This window comes from Coregonus lavaretus, assembly GCF_964263955.1.
Source record: "Coregonus lavaretus genome assembly, chromosome: 21".
NCBI classification, from domain to species: Eukaryota; Metazoa; Chordata; class Actinopteri; order Salmoniformes; family Salmonidae; genus Coregonus; species Coregonus lavaretus.
Genome location: NC_140008.1, coordinates 29,778,754 through 29,797,109, shown reverse-complemented (window position 1 = coordinate 29,797,109; position 18,356 = coordinate 29,778,754).

The window sequence follows — 18,356 nt, the reverse complement described above, 5'->3', positions numbered from 1 at the left end:
GGCTTAGTCAAAGCCCAGACCTCAATCCAATTGAGAATCTGTGGTATGACTTAAAGATTGCTGTACACCAGCGGAACCCATCCAACTTGAAGGAGCTGGAGCAGTTTTGCCTTGAAGAATGGGCAAAAATCCCAGTGGCTAGATGTGCCAAGTTTATAGAGACATACCCCAAGAGACTTGCAGCTGTAATTGCTGCAAAAGGTGGCTCTACAATGTATTGACTTTGGAGGGGGTGAATAGTTATGCACCCTCAAGTTTTCATTTTTTTGGTCTTATTTCTTGTTTGTTTCACCCCAAAAAATATTTTGCATCTTCAAAGTGGTAGGCATGTTGTGTAAATCAAATGATACAAACCCCCCCAAAAATACATTTTAATTCCAGGTTGTAAGGCAACAAAATAGGAAAAATGCCAAGGGGGGTGAATACTTTCGCAAGCCACTGTAGGGGGGCCTACTGTAAATAAATGCATGATCCACTTCACATAATTGTTTCTCTGGCTTGCTTGTTTTTTTGTGCTGTGATAACAAGCAATCAAAAGGTTTCATCAGACATTGAAATAAAACCAAAACTGCATATAGCCACTCACAACATAGGCTACACAAAACAGAAATATTCACAAGATATACCATCACTTGCTGAATAATGCATAGTGTCAACCAATCCAAATTGCGCCACGATTGATTGCTGGCTTCACATAAATCTGGTGCGGTCCATCGTTAAGAGGCTGTCAGCAGTACTCTCCCCCCAAATGTTAACATAGGTGGTCTGTGTGATCCAGTCCCCTGTCCTCTGTGGTGTCCCCGCGGTGCGTGTGGTAGTGTTTATGCTCCGGGGGAGGGTGCAGGGTTGGCGCACACCCAGCAGCGTTCGTCCTCTGCGGGAGACTGTCTTTAAGCATCGCTTCCTCGACGCCGCTGAGTTTCGGCTTGCAGAATGCCCAAACCATGCCGCAGAAATACACGAAAAACGACCCCATGACGAAAACCATGAGAACGTAAGATTCGATCATTGCCTTCGTAACTGCAGATGTCCTGAGCCACTATATGCTATAGCTAAAGTTGTGGTGTAGGATGAAGATTTGCGTAATTGATGTGCATACACTTTCCACCCCCCAAACACTTCTCTTTCTCAACAACAACAATAGGCTATAGGAAGCAAGCAGATATAATGATGTGGAGCGCTCTAGAAATCCAGACAATTAGATTGATAACCCGCCATTGATTAATTAGAAAAGTTGTAAATGGCTTTGATCCCACAGGAGCATCCCCTCTGCACCGTCAGATGTGATGTCCTGACAGCTCAATCACAGTCACACTGTGTCATCTGCAGCACGGTGGAGATGATTAGCAATTGGCTTTTGCGGGCTCAAAAGCATGAATCATCATATTCATATGGGGCTAATTCTGCAGTGAGACTGTGAGAGCTTGTGAATAAAGGTTCTTCTGCCCAACGATCGAGGCTCTCAATCTTGTTCTAATTTGCCATTTTATCTGTGCAGTAGTCTAGGCTATTAAACCGAATAACAGCCTAATATTGTTCCCTTCACATCTTATTTTATTAACCTAATTTAAAGGTCTATCACTTTTCACATATATATTTCAGAGGACAGCATCCTGTGATGGGCTAAGGTAAACCTTTAACAGAACCAGTCATGGCCAGAGTGGGCTGGGCACTGGGCAGCCAGGAAAAGTGGCGGTAAAATTGAGCTTCTCTCCTGTATAACAAAGAAACTGATAACGAACCCCCTTTCATCTGTTGTGTAAAACTCAGTTGTCCTCATTTCTCAGTCTGGTTGATTCTCCCACTATAGACTTGGCTGTGACTATTATCTTGTCATCCCTCAATTTACACTCACGTTGGCAGACATCAATGGGGGCTCAGGTGCCTTACTGCACTCCTAGCAGGAAAATACACCTATTTAGGTCTGAGTTCGTTTTAATCAAATGTCTCGGAGTAGGAGTGCTGATTTAGGATACGTTTTGCATTTTATAATGAAACTGATTATTATGGACAGGACCTGCTCCTAGATCAGCACTGTGAGATGCTTGATAAATACAGGCCCAGATCTCAGTGCTTCAAAGGCAACTTCACACAAATACAATTCTTATACCCTCCATAGGCTACAAACAGTAATTCAAACCCTGATTAGGCCTCTGTAATAAGACAGAGATCAGTGGTCCTGGATCTTCTCCTCTGACTGACAAGTAGCCTATGGCTGCCATCTGCTGCCCTCAAATGACCTTTCCTCTGCCTAATGATGATCACTGGTTCTCTTTTAGATAGCACCATCCATCTAAAGTGGGTCGCACACTAGTCGGCCCCCACACTTTCTGTGTCGCTGTAAGTTGCTGATCAGCATTCCTGCCCATAGGCAATGAAATCATCAATAGCCCCTAGGGCCTATACATTTCAGTCATTTAGCAGACACTCTTATCCAGAGTGACTTACAGTTAGTGAGTGCATACATTTTTTCATACTGGTCCCCCGTGGGAATCGAACCCACAACCCTGGCGTTGCAAGCACCATGCTCTAGCAACTGAGCTACACAGGACTATACCCAGCAAACCTACAACATTGACTGATACCTAAAAAAAGGTATGGGGGATTTATTATTTTTATAATTGATGGGATGACTAACTTAGAAAGAATGCATTCTTGACTGGGCTAATGTAGGTTGTGTCACCTGGCAAGCTGTGATTGATGTGAAGAGCTGTTTTAGGGGGTAAAATGAGATAAGGATTTGTGTCTCCAAATACTAGACTATACTGGTTCTTTGTGATCTGTGAACCTTCCTTGGACGTAGGAATGGTGTCACAAAGCTAAGGATCCTGGGACTAAACACCTCCCTCTGCAACTGGATCTTGGACTTCCTGACGGGCCGCCCCCAGGTGGTAAGGGTAGGTAACAACACATCTGCCACACTGATCCTCAACACGGGGGCCCCTCAGGGGTGCGTGCTCAGTCCCCTCCTGTACTCTCTGTTCACCCATGACTGCATGGCCAGGCACGACTCCAACACCATCATTAAGTTTGCCGACGACACAACAGTGGTAGGCCTGATCACCGACAACGATGAGACAGCCTATAGGGAGGAGGTCAGAGATCTGGCCGTGTGGTGCCAGGACAACAACCTCTCCCTCAACGTGACCAAGACAAAGGAGATGATTGTGGACTACAGGAAAAAAAAGAGGACTGAGCACGCCCCCATTCTCATCGACGGGGCTGTAGTGGAACAGGTTGAGAGCTTCAAGTTCCTTGGTGTCCACATCACCAACGAACTATCATGGTCCAAACACACCAAGACAGTCGTGAAGAGGGCACGACAAAGCCTATTCCCCCTCAGGAGACTAAAAAGATTTGGCATGGGTCCTCAGATCCTCAAAAAATTATACAGCTGCACCATCGAGAGCATCCTGACTGGTTGCATCACCGCCTGGTATGGCAACTGCTTGGCCTCCGACCGCAAGGCACTACAGAGGGTAGTGCGTACGGCCCAGTACATCACTGGGGCAAAGCTTCCTGCCATCCAGGACCTCTATAACAGGCGGTGTCAGAGGAAGGCCCTCAAATTGTCAAAGACTCCAGCCACCCTAGTCATAGACTGTTCTCTCTGCTACCGCACGGCAAGCGGTACCGGAGTGCCAAGTCTAGGTCCAAAAGACTTCTCAACAGCTTCTACCCCCAAGCCATAAGACTCCTGAACAGCTAATCATGGCTACCCGGACTATTTGCACTGCCCCCCCACCCCATCCTTTTTACGCTGCTGCTACTCTGTTAAGTATTTATGCATAGTCACTTTAACTCTACCCACATGTACATATTACCTCAACTACCTCAACTAGCCGGTGCCCCCGCACATTGACTCTGCAACGGTACCCCCCTGTATATATAGCCTCCCTACTGTCACTTTATTTTACTTCTGCTCTTTTTTTTCTCAACACTTTTTTTTGTTGTTGTTTTATTTTTACTTTTTTTGTTTAAAATAAATGCACTGTTGGTTAAGGGCTGTAAGTAAGCATTTCACTGTAATGTCTGCACCTGTTGTATTCGGCGCATGTGACCAATACAATTTGATTTGATTTGATTTGATTTGATTAGGGGAGCTGGCTCTTCTCACTATGACAGGTTGTTATGATAAACGTATGCCTGGAAACAGGGATGCGCTAAGAGGCGGGGGACTAGCCTGTGCGCCAACGGATTGGCTGAGTAAGTCTAAACCACGCTCAAGTCTCTACTCTGATTGCCCAGCAGAGAGGTGGGAACTCTCTCTCTGTAAGAGTATTTGAAGAACAATCTGAAACAATGGATTTAGTTCTCTGAAGTGCCCTGCGAGGTATTTCAAGGAGCCCGTATATACGAAACATCATATTTACCATTGAAGGTTTTATATTAATTAAAATACTAGTATATCTTAGAAGTAGTGTTGACCTCTTTTGTTCCTAATGCCAGATTTGAATTGACGCAACTTTGACAATTGGTGACTTCCGACGTGATCTGGTAGAAGGGACTTCGCTGGGTATTGTCCGGCCCATTTGGTCACCTCTTTCATTGGACTGTGTGTTTCACAAAAAGTCCGGACTACTTAAAGAAGGTAAGCAGATACCTATTGTTAAATAACTAAAGATCTGCACATTGGCTTTATTCAAATTAATTTTGTGAAACAACTGTCTGATGTAAGTGAACTAAATTATGAAACTATTATGAGTAGATAAGCACAATATTGTGACATGCAAACCTTTGGTGAATGTGATGTTAAACCATGGTACCAGAGAGTATTTTGTGCTACCGGCAAGGTCCGTGGGATACGGCTAGGTTCAGGAGACAATACTGACATCTACTGGCAAGGTCCGTAATTGCGACAATACGGCTAAGGTTCGGAGATATAGGGAATAATTGATTTAAGTAATTGCTATCGGCAAGGTTCGTAACTACGACAGTACGACTAGGTTCGAAGAATTACACCGGCAAGGTCCGTAACTACGAGGATACGGCTAGGTTTGGGAAATTTTAGATAAATACTAGCGACTGGCAAGGTCCATAACTTCGAGGATATGGCTAGGTTCAGCGGAGTATTTTTAAAGATAGTAGAGGAGACTGTGTGCCCAAATAGAAGAGGCTGTGTGCCCAAATAGATTGTGTGTGGAGTGTAGGTGTGTCATTTATGACTGTGTGACATATTTGACTGTGTGATAGGATTATGACTGTATATTGTGAGTGAGTGCGATAACTGTGTACTATTTTTGCTGTGTGATAACTGTATACTACGTTTAACTGTGTACCATTTTTGGCTGTGAATACAAAGAATATTTTAAAACAGTAAATAATGAGAATTACAATTAGGAAATAAAGTTTAAAGTGTGCAAACGTTAACAAAAGACACCCATAGGAGGTACTATAAAAAGTTAGACAGTGCGAGTGTTGTCGTGTGCATGAGAGTGTGAATGATAAACCTGTATACCTTGATAGAAAACAAATTGGGAATCAAAAGATGTCTGTGACTGTCCAAACGGTATAATTTGGGAATAACTGTTGGATTTGTGGTTACTCAAACCGTATAATCCGTCAGTGACAATCGAAAACATAAAAATGTAAAGTGATGAATGAGTGTGACTAAACTGAAACGTTTGAACTGATATAATTGAATAGTAACGTTTGACGTTTGATATAGCAGAACACTGGTTTTAAATAAGTAAATTGAAGTAATATGGTTTAGCGCTTGATTTGATATAACAACCATTGGTTAAATAATTGAAACACTTGGGTTTATTCGTTCGATTTACCATTTGATGTGTGGCGTTTAATTTGACGTATCAACCATTGGTTAAATAATTGAAACACTTTGGTTTATTTGTTTTGATTTACCATTTGATGTGTGGCACTGTAAGAATACTGCTTTCAAATAATTAAGGCTGAAATAATCTGGCACCGAGTTTAACTAATTAGGTGGGAATGATTTGACTTAAATAAATAGACTAAAGTACCTTAATTAACTGCAGAATATTGAAAACAAGAAACACAGCTCCTCAGAGGACACAGAAGGTAGAGTTGCGAGGGGGGGGGCTGGAGAGAGCAAAAGTGTGGCTTTTGGAGCCAGGAAAGACTGGGAGTTGGCTGGGAACGCCACACGGGGTGATTATTTGAGAGGTGCATGTGGGTTTCTGACGAGAGATGTTCTAAACTTGCTCACCCGAACGTAGACGTATGTCATGGGTGAGAAAGTAAATCAAATCAAATCAAATCAAATTTTATTGGTCACATGCGCCGAATACAACAGGTGCAGACATTACAGTGAAATGCTTACTTACAGCCCTTAACCAACAGTGCATTTATTTTAAACAAAAAAAGTAAGAATAAAACAACAACAAAAAAAGTGTTGAGAAAAAAAGAGCAGAAGTCAAATAAAGTGACAGTAGGGAGGCTATATATACAGTAAAATAAAGTGACAGTAGGGAGGCTATATATACAGGGGGGTACCGTTGCAGAGTCAATGTGCGGGGGCACCGGCTAGTTGAGGTAGTTGAGGTAATATGTACATGTGGGTAGAGTTAAAGTGACTATGCATAAATACTTAACAGAGTAGCAGCAGCGTAAAAAGGATGGGGTGGGGGGGCAGTGCAAATAGTCCGGGTAGCCATGATTAGCTGTTCAGGAGTCTTATGGCTTGGGGGTAGAAGCTGTTGAGAAGTCTTTTGGACCTAGACTTGGCACTCCGGTACCGCTTGCCGTGCGGTAGCAGAGAGAACAGTCTATGACTAGGGTGGCTGGAGTCTTTGACAATTTTGAGGGCCTTCCTCTGACACCGCCTGGTATAGAGGTCCTGGATGGCAGGGAGCTTTGCCCCAGTGATGTACTGGGCCGTACGCACTACCCTCTGTAGTGCCTTGCGGTCAGAGGCCAAGCAGTTGCCATACCAGGCGGTGATGCAACCAGTCAGGATGCTCTCGATGGTGCAGCTGTAGAATTTTTTGAGGATCTGAGGACCCATGCCAAATCTTTTTAGTCTCCTGAGGGGGAATAGGCTTTGTCGTGCCCTCTTCACGACTGTCTTGGTGTGTTTGGACCATGATAGTTCGTTGGTGATGTGGACACCAAGGAACTTGAAGCTCTCAACCTGTTCCACTACAGCCCCGTCGATGAGAATGGGGGCGTGCTCAGTCCTCTTTTTTTTCCTGTAGTCCACAATCATCTCCTTTGTCTTGGTCACGTTGAGGGAGAGGTTGTTGTCCTGGCACCACACGGCCAGATCTCTGACCTCCTCCCTATAGGCTGTCTCATCGTTGTCGGTGATCAGGCCTACCACTGTTGTGTCATCGGCAAACTTAATGATGGTGTTGGAGTCGTGCCTGGCCATGCAGTCATGGGTGAACAGAGAGTACAGGGGGGGACTGAGCACGCACCCCTGAGGGGCCCCCGTGTTGAGGATCAGTGTGGCAGATGTGTTGTTACCTACCCTTACCACCTGGGGGCGGCCCGTCAGGAAGTCCAGGATCCAGTTGCAGAGGGAGGTGTTTAGTCCCAGGATCCTTAGCTTAGTGATGAGCTTAGAGGGCACTATGGTGTTGAATGCTGAGCTGTAGTCAATGAATAGCATTCTCACGTAGGTGTTCCTCTTGTCCAGGTGGGAAAGGGCAGTGTGGAGTGCGATAGAGATTGCATCATCTGTGGATCTGTTGGGGCGGTATGCAAATTGGAGTGGGTCTAGGGTTTCTGGGATTATGCTGTTGATGTGAGCCATGACCAGTCTTTCAAAGCACTTCATGGCTACAGACGTCAGTGCTACGGGTCGGTAGTCATTTAGGCAGGTTATCTTAGAGTTCTTGGGCACGGGGACTATGGTGGTCTGCTTGAAACATGTTGGTATTACAGACTCAGTCAGGGACATGTTGAAAATGTCAGTGAAGACACTTGCCAGTTGGTCAGCACATGCTCGGAGTACACGTCCTGGTAATCCGTCTGGCCCTGCGGCCTTGTGAATGTTGACCTGCTTAAAAGTCTTACTCACATCGGCTACGGAGAGCGTGATCACATAGTCGTCCGGAACAGCTGGTGCTCTCATGCATGCTTCAGTGTTGCTTGCCTCGAAGCGAGCATAGAAGTGGTTTAGCTCGTCTGGTAGGCTTGTGTCACTGGGCAGCTCGCGGCTGTGCTTCCCTTTGTAGTCTGTAATAGTTTTCAAGCCCTGCCACATCCGACGAGCGTCAGAGCCAGTGTAGTATGATTCAATCTTAGACCTGTATTGACTCTTTGCCTGTTTGATGGTTCGTCGGAGGTCATAGCGGGATTTCTTATAAGCGTCCGGGTTAGAGTCCCGTTCCTTGAAAGCGGCAGCTCTACCCTTTAGCCCAGTGCGGATGTTTCCTGTAATCCATGGCTTCTGGTTGTCACGATCGTCTGGGTAAGGAGTAGTAGACCAAGGCGCAGCGTGTGAAATAAACATGACTTTATTTAATTAAAGCACGAAAACCAAAACAAAACACGATTCATGAAGTCCACGGTTAAACATACCGTCACGGAACAAAAACCCACAAACACAAGGTGAAGACACACAGTTTAAATATGGCTCCCAATCAGAGATAACGAGCCGACAGCTGACACTCGTTACCTCCGATTGGGAGTCACTCAATACAAACATAGACATCGACAACCTAGACACCCAACATAGAACATGAACACATAGAATGCACACACCCTGGCTCAACATAATGAGTCCCAGAGCCAGGGTGTGACAGTACCCCCCCCTAAAGGCGCGGACTGCGACCGCGCCTCAAAAACCCCAAACAGGGGAGGGCTGGGCGGGCATACCTCCTCGGTGGCGGTTCTGGCTCCGGCCTTGACCACCACCCTCCGATACACCCCCCATAGTACCCCTGGTCCTGTCTAGCCCCGCTGGCCGGAGCCGGACTGACGACACGCGCCCCTGGCTTGGTGCGTGGAACAGGAATGGACCGGAATGGGCTGGCGACGCGCACCACAGACTTGGTGCGGAGAGCAGGAACGAGCCGGACAGGGCTGACGACGCACCCCGTAGGCTTGGTGCGTGGAGGAGGAACGGGCCTTACCAGGCTGACGACTCGCACCCCGGGCTTTGTGCGTGGAGGAGGAACGGGCCTTACCAGGCTGACGACTCGCACCCCTGGCTTGGTGCGAGTAGCAGGAACGGGCTGGACCAGGCTGACGACTCGCACCCTTGGCTTGGTGCGAGTGGCAGGAACAGGCCGGACCGGGCTGGCGACGCGCACCGTAGGTTTGGTGCGAGTGGCAGGAACAGGCCGGGTCGGGCTGGCGACGCGCACCGTAGACTTGGTGCGGGTGGCAGGAACAGGCCGGACCGGGCTGGCGACGCGCACCGTAGGTTTGGTGCGAGTGGCAGGAACAGGCCGGGTCGGGCTGGCGACGCGCACCGTACACTTGGTGCGGGTGGCAGGAACAGGCCGGACCGGGCTGGCGACGCGCACCGTAGGTTTGGTGCGAGTGGCAGGAACAGGCCGGGTCGGGCTGGCGACGCGCACCGTAGACTTGGTGCAGGTGGCAGGAACAGGCCGGGCTGGGCTGGCGACGCACACCGTAGGCTTCGTACGTGGAGCAGGAACAGGCCGGGCTGGGCTGGCGACGCACACCGTAGGCTCTGTGCGTTGAGCAAGAACAGGCCGGGCTGGGCTGGCGACGCACACCTTAGGCTTAGTACGTGGAGCAGGAACAGGCCGGGCTGGGCTGGCGACGCACACCGTAGGCTTTGTGCGTTGAGCAGGAACAGGCCGGGCTGGGCTGGCCACGCACACCGTAGGCTTCGTACGTGGAGCAGGAACAGGCCGGGCTGGGCTGGCGACGCACACCTTAGGCTTAGTACATGGAGCAGGAACAGCTCGGGCTGGGCTGGCCACGCACACCGTAGGCTTTGTACGTGGAACAGGAACCGGCCGGGCTGGACTGGCGACGCACACCGTGGGCTTGATGCGTGGAGTAGGAACAGGCCGGTCCGTACTGGGAACACACACCACTGGCCTTAACCGGGGATCAGGAACGGGCCGGACCGGACTGGTAACACACCTCAGTCTCTTACGCCGTGCCTCCACTACTTCCCTCCCTCTACTCGCCAATGGCTCCCGTAATCCGGTAGCCTTCTCTCCACGTCTCCCTGTGGCAGCCTCCTGCTGCCCAGCCGCCCAAGCCATGTGCCCCCCCCAAAAAACTTTTTGGGGTTGCCTCTCGTCCTTCCGACGATGGCCCTGCTGACGCCGTTGCTCCTCTCTCGCCAGGTCCTTGATCCTCCCCCAAGGTCCCTTGCCCCCGAGCATGTCCTCCCAGGACCACGATTTGCCCACCTGGGCCATCGCCAGCCTCTCGATCTCCTTACCCGGCGCTTCCTCCCATGTCCAGTCTCCTTGCTCCTGGACACGCTGCTTGGTCCTTTTGTGGTGGGTTTTTCTGTCACGATCGTCTGGGTAAGGAGTAGTAGACCAAGGCGCAGCGTGTGAAATAAACATGACTTTATTTAATTAAAGCACGAAAACCAAAACAAAACACGATTCATGAAGTCCACGGTTAAACATACCGTCACGGAACAAAAACCCACAAACACAAGGTGAAGACACACAGTTTAAATATGGCTCCCAATCAGAGATAACGAGCCGACAGCTGACACTCGTTACCTCCGATTGGGAGTCACTCAATACAAACATAGACATCGACAACCTAGACACCCAACATAGAACATGAACACATAGAATGCACACACCCTGGCTCAACATAATGAGTCCCAGAGCCAGGGTGTGACACTGGTTGGGGTATGTACGTACGGTCACTGTGGGGACGACATCATCGATGCACTTATTGATGAAGCCAGTGACTGATGTGGTGTACTCCTCAATGCTGTCTGAAGAATCCCGGAACATGTTCCAGTCTGTGCTAGCAAAACAGTCCTGTAGCTTAGCATCTGCGTCATCTGACCACTTTTTTATTAACCGAATCACTGGTGCTTCCTGCTTCAGTTTTTGCTTATAAGCAGGAATCAGGAGGATAGAGTTATGGTCAGATTTGCCAAATGGAGGGCGAGGGAGAGCTTTGTATGCGTCTCTGTGTGTGGAGTAAAGGTGGTCTAGAGTTTTTTTCCCTCTGGTTGCACATTTAACATACTGGTAGAAATTAGGTAGAACGGATTTAAGTTTCCCTGCATTAAAGTCCCCGGCTACTAGGAGCGCTGCATCTGGATGAGCGTTTTCCTGTTGATTAATGGCCTTGTACAACTCATTCAGTGCAATCTTAATGCCAGCATTGGTTTGTGGTGGTAAATAGACAGCTATGAAAAATATAGATGAAAACTCTCTTGGTAAATAGTGTGGTCTACAGCTTATCATAAGATACTCTACCTCAGGCGAGCAAAACCTCGAGACTTCCTTAGTATTTGATTTTGTGCACCAGCTGTTGTTTACAAATATACAGAGACCGCCACCCCTTGTCTTACCAGAGTCTGCCGTTCTGTCCTGCCGATGTAGCGTATAGCCTGCTAGCTGAATGTTATCATTGTTGTCGTTCAGCCACGACTCCGTGAAACATAAGATATTACAGTTTTTAATGTCCCGTTGGTAGGATAACCGTAATCTTAAATCGTCAATTTTATTCTCAAAAGATTGAACGTTGGCTAATAGGATTGATGGGAGAGGCAGTTTACTCGCTCGCCGTCGGATCCTTACAAGGCACCCGGATCTGCGTCCGCGATATCTCCGTCTCTTCCTCACGCGAATGACGGGGATCTGGGCCTTGTCGGGTGTCTGTAGGATATCCTTCGCGAACGCCTCGTTGAAGAAAAAATCTTCGTCCAATGCGAGGTGAGTAATCGCTGTCCTGATATCCAGAAGCTCTCTTTGGTTATAAGAGACGATGGCAGAAACATTATGTACAAAATAAATTACAAATAACGCGGAAAAACACACATAATAGTACAATTGGTTAGAGGGCTGTAAAACGGCAGCCATCTTCTCCGGCGCTGTTTGTGTGGCCCCCCGTGGGAATCAAACCCACAACCCTGGCGTTGCAAACGCCATACTCTATCAACTGAGCTACATCCCTGCCGGCCATTCCCTCCCCTACCCTGGAAGACTTGTGCGCCGCTCATGAGTATCCAAGTCGCGGCCGGCTGCAACAGAGCCTGGATTCGAACCAGGATCTCTAGTGGCACAGTTAGTAGAGAACATTTACATTTGCATTTTTGGTAATTTGGCGGACGCTCTTGTCCAGAGCGATTTATGGGAGCAATTGGGGTTGAGTGACTTGCTCGAGGGCACATCGGCAGATTTTCCGCCTGGTCGGCTCGGGATTGGAACCGGCGACCTCTCGGTTGTTGGCGCGGCGCTATTGGTCACTAAACTGCCTGCCGCCCCATATGAGTTTAAGATTGTGGCGTTGTTGGATCATGTGATGGTGGAATAAACTGACCATAAGTAATGTTGTTTTAGACATAATGTATAATATAGTACAAAGCAAATAGAGGGTTAAATTGAACTAATTATCATGGTAGAGCTAACGTAGTACAGTGAGGGAACTTCATTTTGTGTTAGAGGGTAAGATGAGAAATCATTGTAATATGCTATTGGTGGAAATCTATTTATCATTTCAAGGCATGGAGTAACAATCTGCATTTATGAGTGTAAATTCCACTGCTGATGTGTTGATTGAATGGGTACGATGGAGTATTTGGTTTGGTAATGTTGAATGGACTATTTGTAGCGTGTTTTGGGGTTAAATAGAAAAACTAACTTATTCAATAGGGAATGGGTGGAGAGAGAGAGAGTTTTTACGTGTATTAAAAGTTGCATAAGATAGCTTTAGTAGTATTCTAGATAGGTCTATGAAAATATGTTACAAGTACGAATGACATTATTTCCTAAGAAGGAAGATTGTAGGGAAGTTTCCCGCGCCTCCCTCATAATGTAGGAAGGAGCAGGAGAGGGGGAGGAGATGTAAGAGACAGTACATGGTTCAGATGATAGGAATGTCATTAAGTGTATGCTGATCAACGATAGCAAGTATTTGTTTTATTAATTAGGGCCTAATCAGAGAGAACAGTTAAAGAAATTGAATAGCGAATTGAAATGGGTTAGCGGGAAAATACAAAATTGTTGGTACATTCTAGAACGATAATTTATTTTGGTTACGGGGATGCAAGTATGCATTGGCTGTTGTGCTGGGGAATAGCGCCAGCCTGTGGTGGGTTCTGGATTGGTGAAACAGGGGGGACAGGAAGAATAGAAGGGGAGACAGATTTTCCTAGGGTGTTGAACAAATAATTGATAATGGATCATTTGAGATGAGATCACATGTAGCAGAGTTAGGGTAATCAATTAAATAATCATTGTATACTCGAGGAATTTTGAGTGGTTTAATGGATTAGTTATGAGGAATTAGATTGATACAAACAATTATTGATGGGTTAAGACTGGGGATATCGGTATCATGTTTTGTGTATACTACCATCTTTAGATTATAACCAGGAGAAAGAGATTAGCTCATCTCAGTTAGGCAGTATTTAGGTCATAAAAGTGAGCTACCAAATTAAGTGAGGCCTGGCTATTTGTGGTTGTTGTTTTTCAAATTGGGTTAAAATGGGTTTACAGAGCCAGAGGCTGTACAGAGAAAGGTGGAGCCCCCATGTTGCCCTAGTGAAAGAACATTCAGAGGAATGGTTATCACTAGGTAAATGGATAAAACAGGGGAAAAACATTACTGACTGGCAGAATACACCAAATGGGGATCAGTATGGCCACTCCACTGGGAGATATAGAAGAAAGTTAAATTGGAGAGCAAAAACCCTGCCCGGGGTCCACTTGGAGACAAGTTTTAACGGATGACAGGAAGAGATTTTCTTAACTCAGGAACAGGAGGCTGAGTTAGCAGCAATTCCGTTCAAATTATGGTCACAAGGACCAGCAGATGTAGGACTAATTAAGGGGGTAGCTCCAGTACAAGTGATTCCTCGATCCGATAATAGACCATAACAAAAGCAATACCCTATGAAACCAGAAGCAATAAAAGGGATAACCCCTACATTTCAGCATTTACTTAAGTGAGGGTGATAATTCCTGGAGATGAGGCACAATGGAACTCTCCAGTATTTCCTGTTAAAAAGGCGGCACCTAGCGCCGACTGGAGGATGGTCATGGACTTGCAGGGGGTTAATAGAAATATAATTCCCAGAGCTCCATGTGTACCAGATCCACATACATTGCTGAACCAATTGAAACCAGAGAACTCCTATTTTACAGTGATAGATTTAGCTAATGCTTTCTTTAGTATCCCAGTTCATCCGGATAGTCAGGGGTGGTTTGGCTTTACTTTTCAGGGAAGGAAATGGACTTACGCTAGGATGCCTCAAGGCTACTCGGAAAGTCTTACAATCTTTGCCCAGGCTATAACTAGGAATTTGGGAAAGTTTGAACCTAGGGAAGGAAGCCAAATGTTAGTTTATGTAGATGATATTCTATTGGCTAATCCCACTCAGGAGGGATGTAAGAGGAATACAATCCAATTGTTAACCTTCCTGGCAGAACAGGGACACAAAGTGAGCAAAAAGAAACTTCAACTTTGGCAGAGCGAGGTCATTTACCTAGGACACACTATAACTCAGGAGGGGCGAATGTTAAACTCATCCAGGAAAACTGGTATACTTGAAGCGCCAAAACCATTAAACAAAAAAAACAAATGATGAGCTTTTTGGTAATGATAAACTGCTGTAACGCTTGGGTACTCCATTATGTACTGCATACGGGTAAATTAAGTGATCTTATCTATGGGAAGGCAATGGCAGCCCATGGTAAAATAATTTGGAACTCTAAGGAGGCATACATACATCAGGGATGTTATCCAAATGGTAGAGAGTAAAGAGGGATATGACATTGGTCGTGATTTAAAGATGATGAGGGTTTTTTTTTTTGGTGGGCTATTAGATATAACTGGGTTAATCATGAACATAGAGGTTTTTATTCTTTGTTGCTAGACAGAAGACTTAGGTGACCTAAATATGGACTTGTCATGTCCAACAATCAGTCTTCAGGTCAAGCCCGGGAGAGCCTGGGTAGAACAGAGTTTGAACTAAACATGAGTGTTTTTACAAGATAAGAGATTGATGATTGGATTACTAATTGATTCTGAACTGGATGAAAGTCGAATTTAGCTGCCATAAAAGACAAAGGAAGTGGGAGGAGCAATAAAGAAGCAAAAGACAATCTCGAAAATGAAAGGCATGGCAATTGGATGATAAATTACATAAGGGATGGTTTAGGAAGGTGGTAATATTAACACATGGGCAAATCATGTGTCAAAAAGGGGGAGTGATAGGATTAAATAATAAATATATACGAAGGAGAGGACAAAATACTAAAAAAAAAAAAAAAAACAACAATAGAAATTGAGAGCTCAACATGTATGTGTGAAGATAGTTTATTAACCACACCCGTATGTCAGAGGTTTTGTGCCCCACAGGTGAACTAAAGGAGAAGGTGACCCACTCTATCTCACCAGGAGACTGGGTGTGGATCCAGTCCCTAAAAGAAGAAAAACTGGAAGCAGGCCTGTTGGGAAGGGCCCTATCAAGTCCTATTAGATCCACCTGGGTGCATGTCACACACTGCAAAAAGGTAAACCCAGTTACACCTGATGAACAAACACAGAGTTAGGAGAAAGAACCGATCACCACTAGGGCTCGGGGGTTGGCTCCTTAACGAAGATTCCCTTACCCTGTCTGATCATCCCTGTGTGAGTTCGGTAGAAGGTGAAGCAATGGGTTGGCGTCTGACATGTTCTCAGGGCGAGGGTGGGGATTCACAGGTCTCCCGACGGTAGGTAGCTGTCTGATTGTGGGGGCCATATTCCTAACACACTCAGACCCTCCTGATCAGCCAGAAGTAGTAGTTAACCTAACACAAGTTGATAAAATAATACCTGAGCACAGTCTACGAAGGCATAGGAGACAGCTAGACGTAGGGAAAGGGGAAGTACTAGGGACTTTAGGGAAGGACATCACCATATGTATGTCACCATGTACATCCTGGGATTATGTAGTTGCTCATACCGAGCGGGGGGGATATGTAAATCTCCATACACAGTTTAGGGACAGGTGTAGTATTGTGAAAGTAGGGAATTACCAGAAATGGCAGTGCGACCCATAGAAGGGTAGGTACTGTCTGAAAGTCTGAAGTATGCAAAAACAGGTTTATCCTCCATGCAAGCCACCTGGGAATGTGGTGAAAGAGTCTTGTAGTAACTTGAACTATCTGTATCCCCCGATAACAAAGTCATTCCGACCTAGGTTGCCTACGTTTGAAGTCTCAGGGGATTCTAATTGTTTTTCTAGGACTAGTAAGATAGGATACAGAGTAGGGCATCTTAGCTCCTGCTCCCACACAGAGAATATCACAACTAAAAGAGAACATGACTAATCTCTCCTCTTTGTTGCAGCCAGAGGATTTTAGGATCCAAAACCAGGCCCGTGCTGACATCTGATGGTTGTGTGGTGATAACTGATTGTGAACTCACCTACATATGTAAACAATCAAACGTGTCAGAGACTGGTGAGTTGTCACGTAGAAAGTAGGACCTCCTCCCGGGATCCTTTGATGAAAGGATATATATATTGATGGGATAGGAGTACCTCGAGGGGTTCCAGAACAATTCAAAGCTAGGAATCAGATCGCAGCTGAGTTTGAATCAAGTCTTTTTTGGTGGTCAACAATTAATAAAAACGTAGATTGGATAAATTATATTTACTATAACCAGCAAAGATTTATAAACCACACTCGTGATGCAATAAAGGGATTAGCTGAGCAGACAGCGGCAACTAGCTTAATGACATGGCAGAATAGAATAGCTTTAGATATGCTTTTGGCTGAGCGGGGCGGAGTTTGTGTTCTGTTTGGATATATGTGCTGTATTTTCATCCTCAAACAATATAGCACCGGACGGGTCCGTGACAAAAGAGCTTCAGGGAGTAACTACGCTGACGAACGAACTGGCTGAGAACTCTGGTATTGATAGCTCCATAAACGGTTGGTTTGATAACATATTTGATAAATGGAAAACTATTGTTGTAACTATTCTGGGTGAAGTTATAGCTTCTATGGGTATACTTGTTCTTTGTGGATGTTGTCTTATTTCCTGTGTCTGAGGTTTGGTGAGAAAGGAGATGGAGAAGGTGGTTTCTCAACAGATGGTGAGATACGGCCCAATCCTGGACTCCAACCTAGGAATGGAGGATATGACCTACCAGGCTTGGTGGAGTGACACTAGAGGGTGTCTAAAGGGGGCCAAAATATACATCTCTGTTTGTGTTTTATGTTTTAATAGTCTTATGTTTTGTGTTCTATTAATCCTGTGTTTTATGGTTTGAAGTTCTTTGATGACTGGTAACAATTTGCAAGTTGGGTGTAGATGGACTGAGGGTTTTAATTTTTTAGTATCATTATGGCCTATTAATAAAAGTGTGATTCTTTTTGTTTGTATTGTATTTTAATGACTGACACCCTGTGTTTTCTTATTTTTTGAATCACACCCTAGTGGGTGTGAAAAGGGGGATTATGGGGGATTTATTATTTTTATAATTGATGGGATGACTAACTTAGAAAGAATGCATTCTTGACTGGGCTAATGTAGGTTGTGTCACCTGGCAAGCTGTGATTGATGTGAAGAGCTGTTTTAGGGGGTAAAATGAGATAAGGATTTGTGTCTCCAAATACTAGACTATACTGGTTCTTTGTGATCTGTGAACCTTCCTTGGACGTAGGAATGGTGTCTAGGGGAGCTGGCTCTTCTCACTATGACAGGTTGTTATGATAAACGTATGCCTGGAAACAGGGATGCGCTAAGAGGCGGGGGACTAGCCTGTGCGCCAACGGATTGGCTGAGTAAGTCTAAACCACGCTCAAGTCTCTACTCTGATTGGCCAGCAGAGAGGTGGGAACTCTCTCTCTGTAAGAGTATTTGAAGAACAATCTGAAACAATGGATTTAGTTCTCTGAAGTGCCCTGCGAGGTATTTCAAGGAGCCCGTATATACGAAACATCATATTTACCATTGAAGGTTTTATATTAATTAAAATACTAGTATATCTTAGAAGTCGTGTTGACCTCTTTTGTTCCTAATGCCAGATTTGAATTGACGCAACTTTGACAAAGGTCACAAACCATTGACTGCTCTGAAATATGCACAGATGTCTCAGTTGACTACCAGAACAGTGTTTTAGATTTGGAAGACATACTTGGGTATGCAGGCCAAATTGATATGGCAAAGCACTATGGCCCTCCTGTAGCTCAGTTGGTAGAGCATGGCATTTACAACGCAAGGATTGTGGGTTCGATTCCCACAGGGGG